At 38.0% G+C, this 18,415-nt stretch overlaps 1 long non-coding RNA gene across 2 annotated transcripts in view; it reads right to left on the bottom strand.

The window, feature by feature from the left end:
* LOC116408847 overlaps window positions 1-18,415 on the bottom strand; it is a 41,528-nt gene that overhangs the window by 18,304 nt on the left and 4,809 nt on the right. The window lies entirely within an intron of this gene.

Below are 18,415 nucleotides of genomic sequence, written 5' to 3'. Positions count from 1 at the left end.
AGTATCAAGTCTGAATCAAAGAAAGTTGGGATTAAAAACCTAGAATGAAAAAGGATTTTGAATAGTTTATTTAGGATGTGGGACCAACCCTTCCTTTCCTAAACTTTGGCTTAATAATCACCTGTCGCTAACAGATATTCCAGTGCTGAATTTTTCAACTATGATGGTTCCAGCATTCATAGATATCACATCATATTACATTAGGGATACCACCTTCCTTCAAACTAGAATTTACCCCTCATCTTTAAAAGACAAAAACAAAGCTTGTGTAAAGGACAGATAAGAACTGCTAGGTTTGAAAATGTAATGCCTTAATAAAAGTGTTAACGTGAAATTTACATGACAGATGGTTCTTGTTGTCAGTGGTTCGCCATGATTAATGAGTCTAATATTTTTTATGTTATGTCAGGGAGGTCTGAATGAAAATGTGTACAGTATGCAACAAAGCCAAGAATTCAGAATGAGCAGAAACATGTGTCTGTTTTCTGCTGAGCACGGCCTATCTATCTTCCTCACTTTGCGGCATTTTTTCAATGAGTGATTGAAGTGGGATAAAGTTCCCTGTGGAAATAACATTAAAGGTAGATTGGTTAAGTAAAAGGAAAAAAAAGGGGCCAGAAATAAATGGTGGTTGAGAAATGTCATGTTTTCCAGGCATGCTAAATTCAGGTCATTACTGAAATGAAAGAAGCAATGTATAAATTCCTAATTCTTTGCGTGGAGAAGCCGCCCTAAGGCAGTAAGGGAGGATTTCCCTCCTGTTTATATTGCAGCACAAAAAGAACTTATACGCTTTCAAGATTATCAATGAGTGCACAGAATAGGGAAAACAGAAGAGAATTGTTGATAGCTGTATTAAATGTTAAATGTATTTTTCTTGCCTGTGTAAACCTTTAGTTTGGTAATTTTGCAACAAGCCCCAAGAGAGCCCTTAGTAGGACGAGATTTGCAAACATTCCTGCTGAAACACAGGTGGGTAAATTAAAGGTCAAGCAAATAATAAACCTACCATATTCTCTACATGCTACTTCTACACTCGAAACTGTATCCAGTCCCCCTAAAAATTCAGTCATTGAGAGGATTGGAAATTTGGTAAATTCATTGTGAGCCAACTGGGGGTTCATTAAAAATTAATGAGAATGTATGTGAAGGGATTAGTATTATACAATAGAGAGAATAATACAATGACAACACAGACCCTGACTTATTTTTCTTATGAAACATTTGATGCATCAGTGAGATAGGGGTTGATTCGTATTTATTGTGAAGGTTGTGTTACTCTTGGTATTCCAAAACCCAGAACTAATGCCAAGGTCCCGGTAAGAGCTCACGCTTTTTCCTATAACAATCGCCTTTCATTTCTGGGGTGCCCTGCACTACTCGGATGCCACCAGGTCTTAAAAAGAGAGAACCAAGGCAGAAGTTCTGGGATAGCAAGGGAACCAGTGTGTTTGTTGCAGCACTAACAGGAAAGATCAAAGTGTAGTAAACAGGCCACGGTCGATAACCAAACTTAACTAGCACAGCACAGAATCGTGGCGGGGTCAATAAGAGGCAATAGGTCGGTACAGGCAGCAAAATAGCAATGGTCAATGAACAGGCAAGAGTCTGGAACAAAAGATCAGACAGGAACCTCACTCAGACCTCACTCAGAAATTATACAGGATAGATCATGTTGGGCAATGGTAAAAAGCTTGCTGAGCCTTTCAATATTAAAATTTTACACCTGCAATGACGACATGACACACCATGAAAAACATAGGGCATGCGCCGAAGAATATGAGGTGAGTGGCAGGCATCCCCGCTGCCTCACAGCAACATTTGGATAGTTACACTATCTTTAGCCTTTACTTTCTACCAAACTACTATGTTCTGTCTTGTACTTTTGTATTAAGCTTAGTTCTGGAGTATGTGGACAGTAGGAATATGGTTAATAAATTATTTAATGCCTTGGGTAAATTGTACATAATTGCCAGAGTGGTTTGTGGCTTCTCTTGGTCCTTTTTAGCATTTTGTGTGGTCCAGGATGTTGCTTTAGATGTAAGGGAAGTGTGGGCTTTCATTTGATCTATTAGAGATAGTGAGTGATATTGAGATTGTAGCAGTAAGAGCCTTATTGGGGAAGAGTCAGTGTTTCTGTTGTTTGTATAGCTTTATAAGATTGGTCATATGGGTGACAAAGTACCTGTTGGTTTGAGTCATTCCTTCTTTTTACATTTCAATTCATTGGTATATGGTGATAGAGGCTGACTTAAAATCAAGCTGACATTGCTGGAATTGTTTCTGACAATCTATCCATGCATTTCCATGCAGTTGCTGATTTTCCAATATACAGTATATTACCTCATCACCATTATTATCATTTTAGAGAAATGATGATACACTACAACAAAGTCAAACAAAATGCCTGGTCAGACGGTCATAAAATGCTTGGAAAAGCTATATCCATCTGGTTGACAGGTGGTGCCCTGGAACCTGAAGGTTGGAAATACAGGCTGAAAGACTGGAAATTAGATATGTTTAATGCATGATCACTCATAACAGTCAATTCCATCATTTGCTTCACTCTTTCGAGATCAAGAAGCAGTCAAGGAGGAAGACACACTGAGCTACTTAGTAGCAGCCACTTGTCACAGCTACTAAACTGCATGAAATACCCTGCCATAGACAATACTGAGAATTGCTTCTGCTAAAACACACGTAGAGACAATTATCAGTAAATGATCGGCATTATCTATTTTAGTAGCCGTGACAATTAGCTGCTACTATTACTTTTGTGTGTCTTCACCCTAAGTGCGCTACAGTGTAAATGTCATTACAAATTTCATCTCTTAGGGCAGGGGTACACGGGGAGATTAGTCGCCCAGTGACAAATCTTCGTTGTCGAGGGCGACGACTAATCTCCCCGCAATGTCATTCCACCGCTAGAATGGGATAGCATATGCATCACTACGATGTCCCGCCGTCGCCCAAAGTTTTGAGCGTTGAGAAGAAACTTCGGGCGACTGCGGGACATTGCAGCGACACATATGCCACCCACCGGCAATTTACATTCCAGTTGGTGGGATGGTATTGCGGGGAGATTAGTTATAAGGGGCACATTTACAAAAGCACGAACGCCCGAGCGTTCATGCGAACGCTCTGAGCATATTTTCGCCGATTTTTTTGGGCGTCCACACGACTTTTTCGTACGCTGCATGACTTTTGCGTACGTCGCACGACTTTTTCGGACGTTTGCACGAAAAAATCGGAAAGGTTTTACCGCTGTTTACAATTGTTCGGTACGAAAATTTCATGACTTTCGGATCGCCAATACGATATTATCGTGACTAATACGATTTTTTCATAAGCATTTTCGTGATATTTGCGATCTTCAGAAATTTTCGTTTCCATTCCGATTTTTTCCCATTCGTGATTCGGATTCGTGGATTAGTAAATGTGCCCCTAAGTGTCAAGGACACTTGATTCTTTTAATCTGTAATGAACACTTTTGGGATGTGTTCAGTGGGAAATGTTAAATCAGCACCATAATTATTGCTATTTTTTAAAGTCAGCGGCCCTTTCATAATTTTGTACTTCAGTTCCCCTTTTGTGTTTTGGGTTAAAGTAACCATGAAAGTCTATGATCTATCATATGTACGGCTTTAAAATGTTGCACAGGTTTCAGCAAAAAATGGGCCCATCAAAGATAGTTATTTTATATAAAGAATATATTTAGGCCTATCAGCCTATAGGCAGCCAGAGAGATATACGTTCTTTCTCAAGGAAGACTTAACAGACGGTTAGGGATGGTATTATTAGCAACTGGTATCTCCTAAGCAGCTGCCTAGGTATTACTGTATGTGTATTCCTACTGGTGTGTAATCACAGCCCACATTGACCCATGAGATGTAGATTTATGACTTTTAAAGATGTTTTGAGGACCCCAAGAAAATCACTAGATCTGCTTGCAATAAGCCTTACTAAAATATACATTTTAAGAAAATGTTACCCCTAGAATAAGCAAACTAATAATATTTATTTACATGCATTTATTACTATGCATATCTAAATTCATAAAAAATGATGCACCACCATGCAGTCTGTTCTAGAACCTGTTGTCCTAGTACATGATGTACTTTAATCATCTTATTTTAGTCCATTTTTCTAGACTGAGTACTAATGAAATCATGTCACTTCACAGATGAAATCAAAGGAATGTTGTTACATTTTCATCTGCCAGGGACAGGTAATGACTATAAATCTCCATGGTAGCCAGATAATGGTTTGGGATAAAGAAAAGTGTATTTTTACACCCCCCCCCCCCCACCCCTGAACACCATTGTATAAACTGCAAAAGAGTCATATGTTTAAACCAGTTCCAAGAGTGAGATAAAAAAGGTGTTCTTAATATCCTCAGTACATGCATCTTAATTTTGTAAAGTGTCAGTCTAATGTCAGTTTGCATTTTACCCTTAGCAGTGGATGACATTATATTATCAAAAGTGTAGGCAAAATGAGTTATTAAAGGAGACATATCATATAAATATTAAGAATGTACCAGTGAATTATATTCCTCTAAATATAGAAGGATTGTGCTCAAAAAGTTGTGTTTCGGACTGATTTATTGAGAAATTTCACCAAAACCCCACTAGTCCCGCCCATCTGTTCCACTTCCTGCTGGCTGAATTCTCTTGGATGTGCAGGGAAAGCCAGCGGCCCTCCGTACACAGCACTGTAGGATAGAAGCCAATCAGCAGCTAGGCTGACCTAATAGGGAACTGAAGCCTGTCTTTACTTGTGTGAGTACAAGGCTGTGATTGGCTCTCCCCCTCCGGCTGTGCTTCTGGCAAGGACTGTTAGGACACACCCACCCTTCATTTAAAACAGGGACAGAGAACTGATAGGATCTATAGGGATCTCCAATAATGGGGACATTTTAACAGATAGCATTAATTTTTGGCCCAAAGTGAAACCAGCACCATATACTGTATTATTGATAACTGAAATAGTTCTAGACTGTTACATGGTTAAATTCCTCTGCGCTGTAACAATTAGGGAAACTTTTAGAAATTCATTTCCTCTAAAAATAAACCCAAACATCATTAATAAATGTGCAAGTGGTGCCCACATAGCCATACTTTTGTTACGCTCTATTCCCTAAAGAAAGCAACATTCAATTAGCAATTATGATAAAGAACAAGAGCACCTTTCTCTTGCCTCCAGCCTTTGAATTGTTACATATGTTTTACATATATGTTAATAGGTCTGTATGTTCATTAGAAACACACACCACTGATAATGTAACCTACATCCAATGTTGTCTGGCTGACTGCTCTGCAAGACAAGGTAACAACTCCCTGTTACATTTCAAAATAGCTTCTAGAGTAACTGCTTAGGAACCTGCTGCATATAACTACTAAAACATATCTATTTGCTCTCCATATAAAAATACCTACTTGTCTCTAATTTGCATAACCAAAATGGCGCTTACAAGATGTTCTCTGCTTTATTTGCATTCACTCTGATTTCAATAGAGCAAAGAAACATATGAGGGCTCATTTAAGAAGGAAAGCGGAACACTGCCTTAATTGAAATTGAAATGCCTTTTACAGACATACTTGTTTCTATACACTCTCTGAACCCAGAACCATGTGCAGGCTCATCCTGATTTGATGAACTCTATGGGGCACATTTACTAATCCACGAATGTCCGAAAAGCGTCCGCATGCGTTTTTTCGTAATGATCGGTATTTTGCGATTTTTTCATAGCCGTTACGACTTTTTCGTAAATTGTCATGACTTTTTCATAGCGTTACGACTTGCGCGAATTGTCACGACTTTTTCGTAGCCTTTGCGCCGAGTATGAAAGTTTCGGATTCATTCAAGCTTCAGTATCGTAACTTTTCTTGGGTCAGGTTGGAGCTGCAGAGTGCCATTGAGTCCTATGGGAGGCTTCCAAAATCATGCAAAGTCTAAAAGTTTTGCCCGCCATTTACGAGCGCTCAATACAAAAAAGTCGCGACAATATACGAGCAAATCATAACGGCTACGAAAAAGTTGCGACAATTCGCGCAAGTCGGTACGGCTACGGAAAAGTCGCAACAATTTACGAAAAAGTCGTAACGGTGACGAAAAAACTCGCAAAAAATACGAAAAAGTCGCAAAATTTTTGTTTCCGATCCGAATTTTTCCCATTCTGATTCGGATTTGTGGATTAGTAAATGTGCCCCTAGAAGTTATGAAAACACTAGATGCAAGGAAGCAAGATGATAATACAATGTAGTTCTTTTAGTGGCATATACTTGGTCACATTTCAGAAATGTACAGTGCATAGGGTAAATAGGACGCCAGACACACTGCTTTTGGCACCACATATTAGGGCACAATTACTTGAAGATTATCTTCTGTCTATGTTTCTAGCACAGTTTCTTGGAAGTGACATATGGCACTGACACCTTACTATCTTCAATTAGATGTCTAAAAAAAGTAATTGACTGGTAGTGTACATTGTATTGTGCAGTATATAGTTCTGGTTACACTGTTATAAATGAAATATTTAAACAGTGTTTCTGCCACACTTGAACTACCCTAATAGCTAATGAGAAAAAGCTGGATTTGGTCCAGATTAAGGGTTTACTGTAAAATACTACCAAAATAATATTAGGCTTCTCTTTGCTTTTTAATATTGGCCTGATATGAATGCTTATCTCCAAGCATACCACAACATATATGGTCAGGACTGAGATTACACAAATCAGCCTCTTTCATGCATCATATATCACAACATATATCAAAGCTGATGAATGGAAGAAACTGCATTGCGATGATATATCTAGTATAAATAAATTTGAAGCAACTGGACTTGTTTAGTAATCATTGAAGACGTTTCACTACTTGGGTAATCCTTTCAAAGTAACTCCACAGCATTCACACCTCTGTGAGTTTCAGATGTCACCTTTCTGAAGAGTTACATAGTGCCATTGTGATTGGATTAGTGGAAGAGTATATATGCTAGGACTTCCCATACCAGTCAGTTGAACTGAAGAAGCTGCTCGGATGAGTAGTGAAACGTCTTCAATGATTACTAAACAAGTCCAGTTGCTTCAAATTTATTTATACTAGATATACCATGACCTGGATGAATGAAAATCTTCATAGACATTGCGATGATATCTTTGTATTGAATATAAACTGTTATGTTGTTCCAGGTATCTACTTTAATGCAGAATATACTAGTTTATTTTGATATATTTGCGATGGAGCCTACGTCAGAGGTGCCCTCTATTAAGAAGTATAGGTATGTTTCAGTATGAATAAATAAGAGTAAGTAAATGAGCAAGTGGAAAAGATGGATCACATTGTGGGGTAGAAGTCCCCTCTAGATCAGACCAGTCTCACATCATATTTATAAAACAGTGATTCCACTAGGTTTCTGAGCTTGGGTACAGAGTCCCAGAGGGCGAAGCAAGTTGGAAAGAATTGGCCACATTCCTCTGATCCCACCAAACCAACAATTGGGACAGGGTGTTCTAACAACTCACCTTTTTAAAAGCAAGCACCTTGTTGGTTGCTATGTGTTATTGTTCCTGGGCAAACATTGTGCAATGTTCCTGCAATCCAAATTTTTAATCTGGGCAAAGGCATATATAAAATTTGGAGTCCACACCATTGACTAGCTTTTTGTTTTCTAGGGCTGCTAAGGGACTATTTTGTTTATGGTCTGCAGTGACTCTGTTAACTCATTTTTCATTCATAGAGAGACATGGCAGCCACAACCACACCCTTTTCCCTACAAATTAATTTTAATCTATGCATATATTATCTCTAGTTGTGAGCATAACTATGAACTGTTGAATCAGAATTAAGATGGTATGCGATGGAAGGCACTGAACTGTTTCAGGAGGAGGGAGTTGTAGCTATTTGTGTGAATTTTTCCATCCACATTGCAGTTCCATGATGTGTGTGCTACTTTTTTTTCCACATGCAGTTTTGAATTGCTGCTTTTATATAACAAATAGCATTTTTGCTTGCATGTGTAAAGGGACTTATTACTATGCAATGCAAGGCTGAGGTCAACACCAACTGCAGGTTTGCATGTGTCAAAGTGTTATACATATGTTGTTTGTACCAATGTCTTCTCTTACTCACATAGTTGCATAGTTATGGTAAGTTGGATTGAAAACCAAAGCCATCAATGTCAGCCCCTCCAAATGAACCCCAGTACACATACTTATACAGACCTATCTATACACTCACATATATAACCATATATACTATGATATTATACTTGTTCAAGAGATCATCCAATCCCATCTTTAAGTCATAAACAAGGTCAATGCACCAGTTATGATGATTATTACTGTAACCGAGACACAAGCCACAGCATATAAAAGCATAAAGGAGCCCTGTACATTCTCCCTTTCACATACCAGCAGCTACAGAGCACCCTTTACATTTAAACCACCTACAGTTGAGGGCCATGATAGTATAAGTCTGTGATAAGAGTGCATCTACAAAAAGGGCCTTTTTTCCTGCTTGTTGTTGTTTTTGTTCAGTAAAATAATTATTTCACAATTCTGGTAACACGCTGCATTGAAGGGGAAAAAACAAGGTCAGCTGAGTCAATTTCTTTGCACTCATCACTTTATCCCCATTGGTGAAGAAGGCCGGAAGACCCAAAGTTCAAAGCAAAATTAATGCAGTTTGGACTTAAAAACAGAATGCTCTGTTACCAATATGTTTAGTAGAAGAGTGAAGATGAATGGATGGAAATTTTCACCTGACAAGGAGAGGTTACTTATGTTCAAGGAAGGAATTATAAGAAAAATTAACCTTGAAGGGTGTGTGCTTTTTTTAAACTTCAGTTAGTATGTAACCAAATAACATTATTTAAATCACTACTGTTTGTCCAACAAATACCCTTCTTTTAGCATTGGCAGCAGAATGAAAGATATTCCCTAACTGTGATAAAGTTCGCAGGCAACAGACCAAGGAGGAGATAAGATGGATACATTCCTAGTGAAGAGTCGGCCACAGGTCTGCAGTGAACACAGGCCAAAGTTCTCTAACAGATGTAGCAGACACTAATTGAGTCATTAGCTGTCATTAACTGCCTTGCCGATTGCTCATTGAAAATGAATACAGGGGTTAACACAGAGTACATTAAAGAATGACAGATGTGTGTGTGCGGATATCTTCAATACCTGCAGTCCTGCAGAAGTTTGACTCATTTAAAAAAAATCACTGGTCTTTGGGGACAAACAATTTCCTACAGTGGAGGCATTGCAAAATGACTAAAACAACAGTGCGGTCATGATAATAACATTTCTGAAACCTTTGTTAGGAGCCCATATGGCTTCTCACCATTGGATGAAACATCAATGGGCTTAGGAGTTTCTGACCACATGAATATGAGATGGTGAAGGATTAATCTACATGGACAGCTTGATCCCACAGCCCTCCTGCACGTGCAGCTACGTCCTAGACATTTTATTTTATGACTGCCATGAATTCCAACAGTAGAGCTGGACTCGTATTTCTCTTGATTAGTGAGTTTGTACCCAGGAGAGGTTTCAATCAACGAGAACAAGAGCCAACTCCTCGCAAAGGCTGCCAAGACCTGTCTGTGGAGGAAATCGGACTGAATTCCCTTACAAATTAAAGCTGACAATTAAAGAACAATGGGTACTATTTAATAGTTAACCCTCTGGTCTTATAATTGCAAAAATGTGAAAAGTATTTTATTGTTGCTCATAAATTAGGAACCTAATAGTTACGGTACTAACTGCCAGTGTTCTTCCTAAACCCAGCATTATGCTGTCTTGCAGTAGTATGGTGATCACATCTTACACTGAAAATTGCTATTTTTGATCATTTATTTACTTATTTGTAATGATGAGCATGGATTTGCAGCGAATTTTCGCATTCCATCATCGGCACAATGTTTTTCTGTGAAAATTTGTTACGCGTCAAAAGTTGGGGTCATATAAAAAAGTCATAGTCACATCAAAATGGGGATGGCTGCGTCAAAATAGGCGGCAAAAAAAAGTTGTGTGCAACAAAATGTTTTCGTGACGCCCGCGTTTCGTGAATTTTTCGCTGTTTCGCAAATTTTCCAGTAGTTTCATGCATTTTGCAGTGATGGGACAAATGGGACGGATTTGCTCATCACTACTTATCAGGCATACGTTCCAAGCATAATAAACTAACAATTTGCATTATGGTAACTCTATTAAAGAAATACAGTACTAATTAAAAGCATCTTTGTTTTCTTCTATTTTTGTATAGCATTTGTGTTTCTTAAGACATTATAACAAACAAGTGGTGACCCTTAGGGGCTGATTTACTAAGACACGAATTCGAATCTGAATTGGAAAAATTCAGATTGGAAAACGAACATTTTGCGACTTTTTTGTATTTTTTGCGATTTTTTCGGCGCCTTTATGACTTTTCGGAAATTGTTGCGACATTTTCGTTACCAATACGATTTACGCGAAAAAACGCGAGTTTTTCGTAGCCATTACGATTCGCTCGTATCTTGTCGCGACTTTTTCGTATTGAGCGCTCGTAAGCGGCGGGCGAAACTTTCAGACTTAGCATGATTTTGGAAGCCTCCCATAGGACTCAATGGCACCCTGCAGCTCCAACCTGGCCCAAGAAAAGTCACCATGCTGAAGCTTGAATGAATCCGAACGCTATGAAAAAATCGCAACATTTTGCTCAACTTTCGGAATGGCTGCGAAAAAGTCGCGACTGTTCGCGCAAGTTTTAACGCTACGAAAAGATCGCCAGATTTTGCGCAACATTCGGAATGGCAACGAAAAAGTCGCGATAATTTTCCAAAAAATCGCCAAATACTGATCATTATGAAAAAAACGCAATCGGACGCATGCGGCCCATTCGTGGGTAAGTAAATGTGCCCCTTAGACTCGCAACAACGCAGTTCAGTAGAGCAGCCATTAGGTGGTGTAGATTACACTTATTTCCAGGAAATATGAATGCATCAATTGGCTATTTACCTAAAATGGATTCTACGCCTATATAGTATTGGCATTTAAAAGGCTTAAGAAATTGGGGTTCATACATCTGCAGCAATTATGCCCTTAAGGTAGCTATTTGGATCCCCTTAAATAATAACCACTGAAATGTATTAGTGAATTATACTTCACATTAGATAATCCTCTCCTAAAAATATCAAACAAGTTCATTTCACACCCATATGGCATGGCTTTTAAACTTGTAGAATTGACTGGATTTGATTGGAAACCTTTGATTGGGAGGAACAAATACATTACTTTTGAGATGGAAAATTGATAATATAGAGTTTAATCAGAGAAATGAAAAGTGTAATAAGATTATTCAATCTTAATAATGCAATTGGGCCAATATAAAGTCCACATAGACATTGAACAATCTGTGGCTTTTGGGCTTCTGTAAACTGTAAACAAAATGTCATCCTATGTGTCTGCTCATCCAGATATAAAAGTAGGTATTGCTATGAGTGTACACAGAGTTTTTGGCAATGTGTGGAGCTCACCCTCACTTAATGGCACAGTATAGTTTGTTCAATGACTGATGCTTTTCGTGCCACATAAAGGGCACTTCCTCAGAGTATAAACATAAGTCATAACATTTACAACATTATAGACATCCCCACTAACCACATCTAAAGGCAATTTTAAAGATAAATCATCAAAACATCAATTTTATTCATATCTTACGCCTATTTGCATATTCTTTATAAACGCCTTAAAAATAAAATGGATTAGCTCAGATATGTTTTTTGGATTAGCCCAGATATGTTTTTGTATGCACTGTTCTTTCCCATATTTACTGTGATTTATTTCCATATCTATTTCCATTTTTTTATAAATCCATTTTTGTAAAAAATTCTGAGGAAGTGTGTTTTACAAGGCACAAACTTGTCAAAAGCTGAACAAACTGCACTATGCCATTAAGCTGACAGTCTTATATATGGGAATTGGAAAAATAAAATTTTGAAACTTTTATAAAGATGGTGTGTGGTGGGTCTGTAAGTCCGGATGAAACAAAATTGCTATGGGTTATTTACCATTACTCTTTTGGTGGCAAACGCTTTGTTAGTTTTGACAGATTCCCTTAGCAGTACTGTTAACCATTAGTACAGGTATAGGATCTGTTATCCAGAATGCTCGGGACATGGGGTCCTCCGGATAAGGGATCTTTCTGTAATTTGGATCTCCATGCTTTAAGTTTACTAAAAAATCATTTAAACATTAAATAAACCCAGTAGGATTGTTTAGCCTCCAATAAGGCTTAATTATATCTTAGTTGGGATCAAGGTACTGCTTTATTATTACAGAGAGGAAAAAGAAATAATTTCTAAAAATTAGAATCATTTTTTTAAAATGGAGTCTATGGGAGATGGCCTTTCCATAATTCGGAACCTTCTGGATAACGGGTTTCCAGATAATGGATCCCATACCTGTATAGCAAATATAATGCAGTTCTATGATTCTTACTCTTTTTACACTCTTTGTGAAAACCCACCTTTATATCAGTTCTGTAAGAAATTGTTAAGGGAGGACTAAAACACGACAGCTGCGTACATAAGTAGCACTATATAAATAAAAATACATACACACATACAAAGACTTTATCTTAAAATGCTAAATCTCATCTTGAGCGTGAGTGCCAAGTACACCAGAGCCCCTTAGCAGGGAAGATCTGTGCCTCAAAAGATGCCCCCAGTAGCCTCATTTTCTTTTCTGCTGATTCATTGCAATGCTCTGGGCTTTGGGACAGACTCACAATATACTATATATTTAAAATATAAAATCCCAATACAAGGCTAATTAGTAATTAATTCAGATTTATCTTACATGGCAGCTCAGAAACCAGTCCATATGGCATTAGAACTGATAATCAGCGCTGTAGAATCTACACTGTGCATGTGTGGTGTCACAGACACTCAAAATATGCCCTAACAAGTTTCAAGATGGCGAAAAGATTTTTAAAATCTGTAAGCAGATAAGCTAGCAAGTCACAGGAAAGTTAGTATATCCCAAATTTTGGGCAATTTGGAGTTATTCTTTTCCAGACACTAATTATTTCTCTTTGTTTATGCATGTGAGTCTATAGACCCAAGAAAGCTATTTGTATTGACCTTTTAATATGTTTGTGTATACTTATCCTGTTTCATTTAAACATTTATTTTCCATTGAATATCCAGTTTCAACATTCTTTTTTCATAAGTAGAATATTCCTTTCCCATTATTCATTCTGCAGACCACCACTGACATTTTTCCACTTTAGCATTGCATTTTTGTGAACTTTTTAGCATAATTGGACTTAATGTTCAAGGTGAGGTCTAATAAAAATTTTACAAAGAAACAAAATTATATTTTAAGACCTCTGAGTCTAAACTGGTATTACACATAGCAACAGGCTGCTGGCTTTTGCAGTACAATTCTGTCACTGCAGATTAGTATAATACAATCCATATTAAGTTATTATTTTACATTTCTGTATTCCACAGTTTTATTTTATAGAAGAAAATGTGATTTTTTTAAGAAGTTTGGTAAAATAAATTAATAAAAAGTACAACCCTGAACTATAGAATTCAATTTTCGACTTAATGGCAATCATATTAAAAGCATGCCTTTAAAATGGGGGTTAAAAAAACTATGACAGGCCAAAATGTTTCATTCTAATAGCCGTTACTTTCCTTTGTGGTATGAATCCCGCTATTTCTGTCTTTTCATGACAAAAATAAGGAGACTCTGACACAATATGAAAACTTTAGATTCCTCAAAAATTATGAGATTCCTATAGGAGGGATGGGTGTTTTTCTTATTTAAAGGAGAAGGAAAGTCATTTTGGCATTTTACTGCCAAAAGATTCACCACATTAGTGTCTCCTAGAACACTATATTTATTTTGCAGAAAGCTTTGCCATACCTGAATAAAGCGCCCTAGAAGCTCCCTCCATATTTTTAAGATAGCAGCTGCCATTTTAGCTTGGTCTTCGTAGCTTCCTGCTGCAGTTCTAGGCCTTGGTAGCTCTGATCACACATTCTTATGGGAGGTGGAGTGAAATATTATAAATTCTTATGGGAGGGGGGGAGCAGGAGAGGGGAGAGAGGAGAGAACTGCTCTGGCCCAGGGAATGAAGGATTTTTCTGAGAGAGGATGTTAGATCCCCTAAGAACATGTTTACAAAAAAGGAGACAAGAAATCGTGTTTTTGTTTTGATAGAGAACTCAGTGCAGCTTTTCTGTGAGTGCTTATGACTGTATTTACATGGACCTTTCTGATAAAGTGTATTTAGTTTTTACTTTTGCTTCTCCTTTAAGATCAGAATGCCAATCACAACACAGCGTTGTCAGTTTGGGTGTATGGAGTGGATCATTAAACCATGGATTGACTTTCTTTTTCAAGAAAACAAGATCATCCCTTTTTTTGTTAGTCCATTCCTATGTACCATGTACCAAACGCTCTGCATTAATGCTAGCTACAATTTGTTCAAAATGTCCATTGTTTCAATGACATGTTCAATATGTTCTTAACATCTACCGTATATACTCGAGTATAAGCCGATCCGAGTATAAGCCGAGGTACCTAATTTTACCTAAGAAAACTGGAAAAACGTATTGACTCGAGTATAAGCCTAGGGTGGGAAATGCAACCGCTACTGCTAAGTTTCACTAATCAAATAAATAACAGATAAATAAATAGATAACTTTAGGGAAAGAAAAATGCTACAGCAGCAGACAAAAGCAAGTTTGGGAAGGCTAAGGAAGCTGCCATACTAATTATCAAGTACTTGGACACCAGTGTACAAGTCCCACCACAGTACTACAATAGTAGTTACAAGGGCAAAATAATTCTTGATGCTGGACTTAATACAAATTTAATTTTTGTAAATAATAATTTATTGTACCAATTACTGCACTGTAGGCTCTCTCTATTGCTCCGGCTTTTTCTTGCACATATTCATGAATGGCCTTCACGCATGCGTCTGTGGGTAAGGAGGAGGGGCATGTGTGTTGGCTGGCTGGCTACGTGATAGGATGGCATGGAAGGTTACCCAGGTGCCAGACTGCCTGGCCGTGCTGTTTCCTGTTTGGCCTCATATTGTTTTGTCTCCATTCACCCAGCCTCTCACAGGCGCTTTTAAAATGCATTTAATTAAAATGCATTATCTAAACTTAAACAGGCTTGTTGCTACACTTTTAATGTGTGCGACATCGACTTCTGCCCACAAATTATATTATATTATTATTGGGCTGTGTGAGACTGTGAAAGCCTGTTATCTTACCTTTGATTTAGCATCCCTAGAATTATATACTTATTGTGCAAACAAGAAACTACCTGTACAGTATATTTCCTTGCTGCACATCTTAAAAGTCATTACATTTCTGCAAAGGCAGAAACGGGTTTAAACATTTAAAGGGATACCTTTTCAGTGGCATCATGCGAATAGTGGGCGGTAAGACAAATGGATTACGGAAAGGTTACCCAGGTGCCAGACTGCCCGGCCGTGCTGTTTCCTGTTTGGTCTCATATTGTTTTTGTTAAAGACACGTGTTCCTCTCACAGGCGCTGCACCTCCAGTAGCGCCAGGAACATGTGTGCTGCTGCTGTGCCTGGGACAGCAGCCCATACAGGTACACGCTTTCGACACTCGGAGCGCCCCCGTCGACGGCAGTGAGTGCGTGCCACGGTTTCCTCTCACAGACGCTGCGCCTCCAGTAGCACCGGCAACACGTCTGCTGCTGAGCCTGGGACTATCGCTGCAGGCCACACAAGCACACACTTTCACCACTGGGAGCGCCGCCCCTGCCCTGTCGATGGCGGTGAGTGCGGCGGTGACACACGTCCGTGCACGGGGAAGGGGTGGGTGGGTGCGAGCGCGTTACATCGCCAAGACGAAAGTCGGACACAAGTGGAGGGAGGTTGATGGGAGGTATACCCGAGTATAAGCCGAGGGTTACTTTTTTAGCACATTTTTTGTGCTAAAAAACTCGGCTTATACTCGAGTATATACGGTAATTCACTTAACATTATACTGCAGCTACTTGTCTTTTTAGTACTGTACATACTGTACGAAGGAAATTTGTAATCCGAATGCAAATGATGTTGCCTTTGACAGACTGGCGAAAAATGAATGCAATACCTAGAAATTCCTTATTTAAAGATTCCTAATTCCAAACTGAACTCTGGATTTTAAATCACCATATTCATTTTAGTTTTTAGATGTGTAACTAATCAGATGAATTATATGTTGCAGTCACTGTTCCCTTGCCGCCTTCTTCTTAAGAAGGGATGAATACATTTTAATATAAGGATATTTTTACTAAATATATATCTTAGCTGTATATTACACATTTGACGGTTAAAGTGTATGCTGCAAACATTTGGCTTATTGCTATAAGTCGGTTTTACTACATCCCATAAAAGATCATTACTCATAGAGTAATACGACTGTAATATGTAATTGAGCCTAAAGCTTCTGTTAGATTTTCAGTTGCCTTTTCTAGAAATTATTCATAATTGATCTAAAAGCAAGGCAAAATAAAGTCAAACGAGGCAGGTATATGTGCAGGTACAATACTACTTGCAAACTACATATTATTATACTTAGGGGGGAATTTAATAAAAGTCGGTAATGGTAAAAACATTCACAATATGAAAATTTTTGCCCCTAATTTGCCTTTGCGCAAATTTTATATGGGCTTTGCAAATGCGGACGCTGTTTAGTGACCGCTTCCGACAGACTAATGAACAATTTTACATTGAGTAATGCTCATTTTTATTTTTATTTATGCACATTTTTTTTCTGTTTACAATTTTTATTGCATTCCCCCATTAATATCCACTTTCTACAAAAGCTTTCAGTATATTCATATGCTTTTTGCCACAGATTTCAAATTTGAAAATGTATAAGTATACTAAGATAGGAATAATTCGGCAGGCATGGATTTGCAGCGAATTTCCACGTTTCACCATTAGGGGATTATTTCCCAAAATGGCAACAAATTTCGACACGTACAAAAAAAAATAAAAATTGTCACACATTTAAAAAAAAGAAGAAGATGCACGTCCAAAAAAATTGTTGCACGCATCGTTTTTTTTTACGCACGTGCCAATTTTTTTCTTACGTGTGATATTTTTACTGTTTTCCAGATTTTTCGCCGTTTTGCAAATCTTTTCGAAGATTCATACATTTTTCAGCGAAGTGAAATGGGACTGATTCACTCATCACCACTAAAGAGGTGTCTCTCCCCCACCAAGTAAAAAAATGCTGTTTCCCAGATAATGTATGTCAGTCCTATTACTGGGAGAACAGATTTAACTAAAGAGAACCAGAAGAACTAACCATTTTGTGGGGGAAATGAATGACCCATCCAGTGTTTGACAACTTCTCTCCTAGCTCTTACTTAGTTTGCTGGAAATATGAAACTAAACAAAGCTGATCCAGGTACTGATCTGAGTCAGGAAGAATTTTTAATTCAGATGGTTTTTTTAACCTTCATTTGCATCATCTAGCAGTTAGGTAGGTTTCATAATGGATTTGTATTTCGGTTTCTATGTATTCCTAAGAGGCCAAACTTTGAAGCACATAAGTGGGACCATTACTTCAGATCAAAATCAGGTTACTATGCCACATTTCTAGACTAAGTGCATAAAGCCCACATTCCATTTTGTAACTTATATTTTTTATTGGGCATTTTCATAGAGTATGCACTGTAGTACTGCAGATTAGCAATATTGTCTAACAATAAGCAAATAGGGAGAATAAATGAAAAGGGAAGAGTAAATTATACATACCATTATATCATGGCAAGGTATCATGATTAAATGCCGAGATGGGAGCCTATGATTAAGCACCCAGATGGGGCATGAAATATGTAGAGCTTTAATGTACTTTGAATAGGATGTATTGAGTTCTTTATAAAAAGCTAATTTTAGGCAGAATCCGGGTTGTGTCAGCCTGGTTTTCTTTACAAGATATATGCATCTGTCAAGGTTGTCAAGGTGCAAGGATAATCCAGAAAACTATAGAGTTTAGGCTTATGGTGATCACCCATTAGCAGACAGAGGACCAATAATCAGTGCTTAGTAGCAGTTGCCACAAGGACCAAGTCGCCAAAAATTGTGTAGTTGTGTTTGTAGTTCATGCAGTCATACTCTCATAGGTTTTGTTTCTATATCTCTGCCACAATATAGATTTCTAGATATTTCCACTTAGTGGCAATAGTTAATCTGACTGCTGTTAGAATCTGATTGATAAACCTGGCATTCTTCTTCTCACACCTATGACATTGGGATTCTGGATTTTGGCCCTTCCTGCACCAATGTGTGTTTAATAACAATGCAGATAACACCTACCTAAAGACTCAAGGATAACAAAGCTCCAAACCAGGAACTCTAGACTGCTTATATGGGGCAGA

This window comes from Xenopus tropicalis, chromosome 2 (assembly GCF_000004195.4).
Source record: "Xenopus tropicalis strain Nigerian chromosome 2, UCB_Xtro_10.0, whole genome shotgun sequence".
NCBI classification, from domain to species: Eukaryota; Metazoa; Chordata; class Amphibia; order Anura; family Pipidae; genus Xenopus; species Xenopus tropicalis.
The sequence above is the reverse complement of the archived record's forward strand: the minus strand, read 5'-3'. Positions and strand labels throughout refer to the sequence as shown.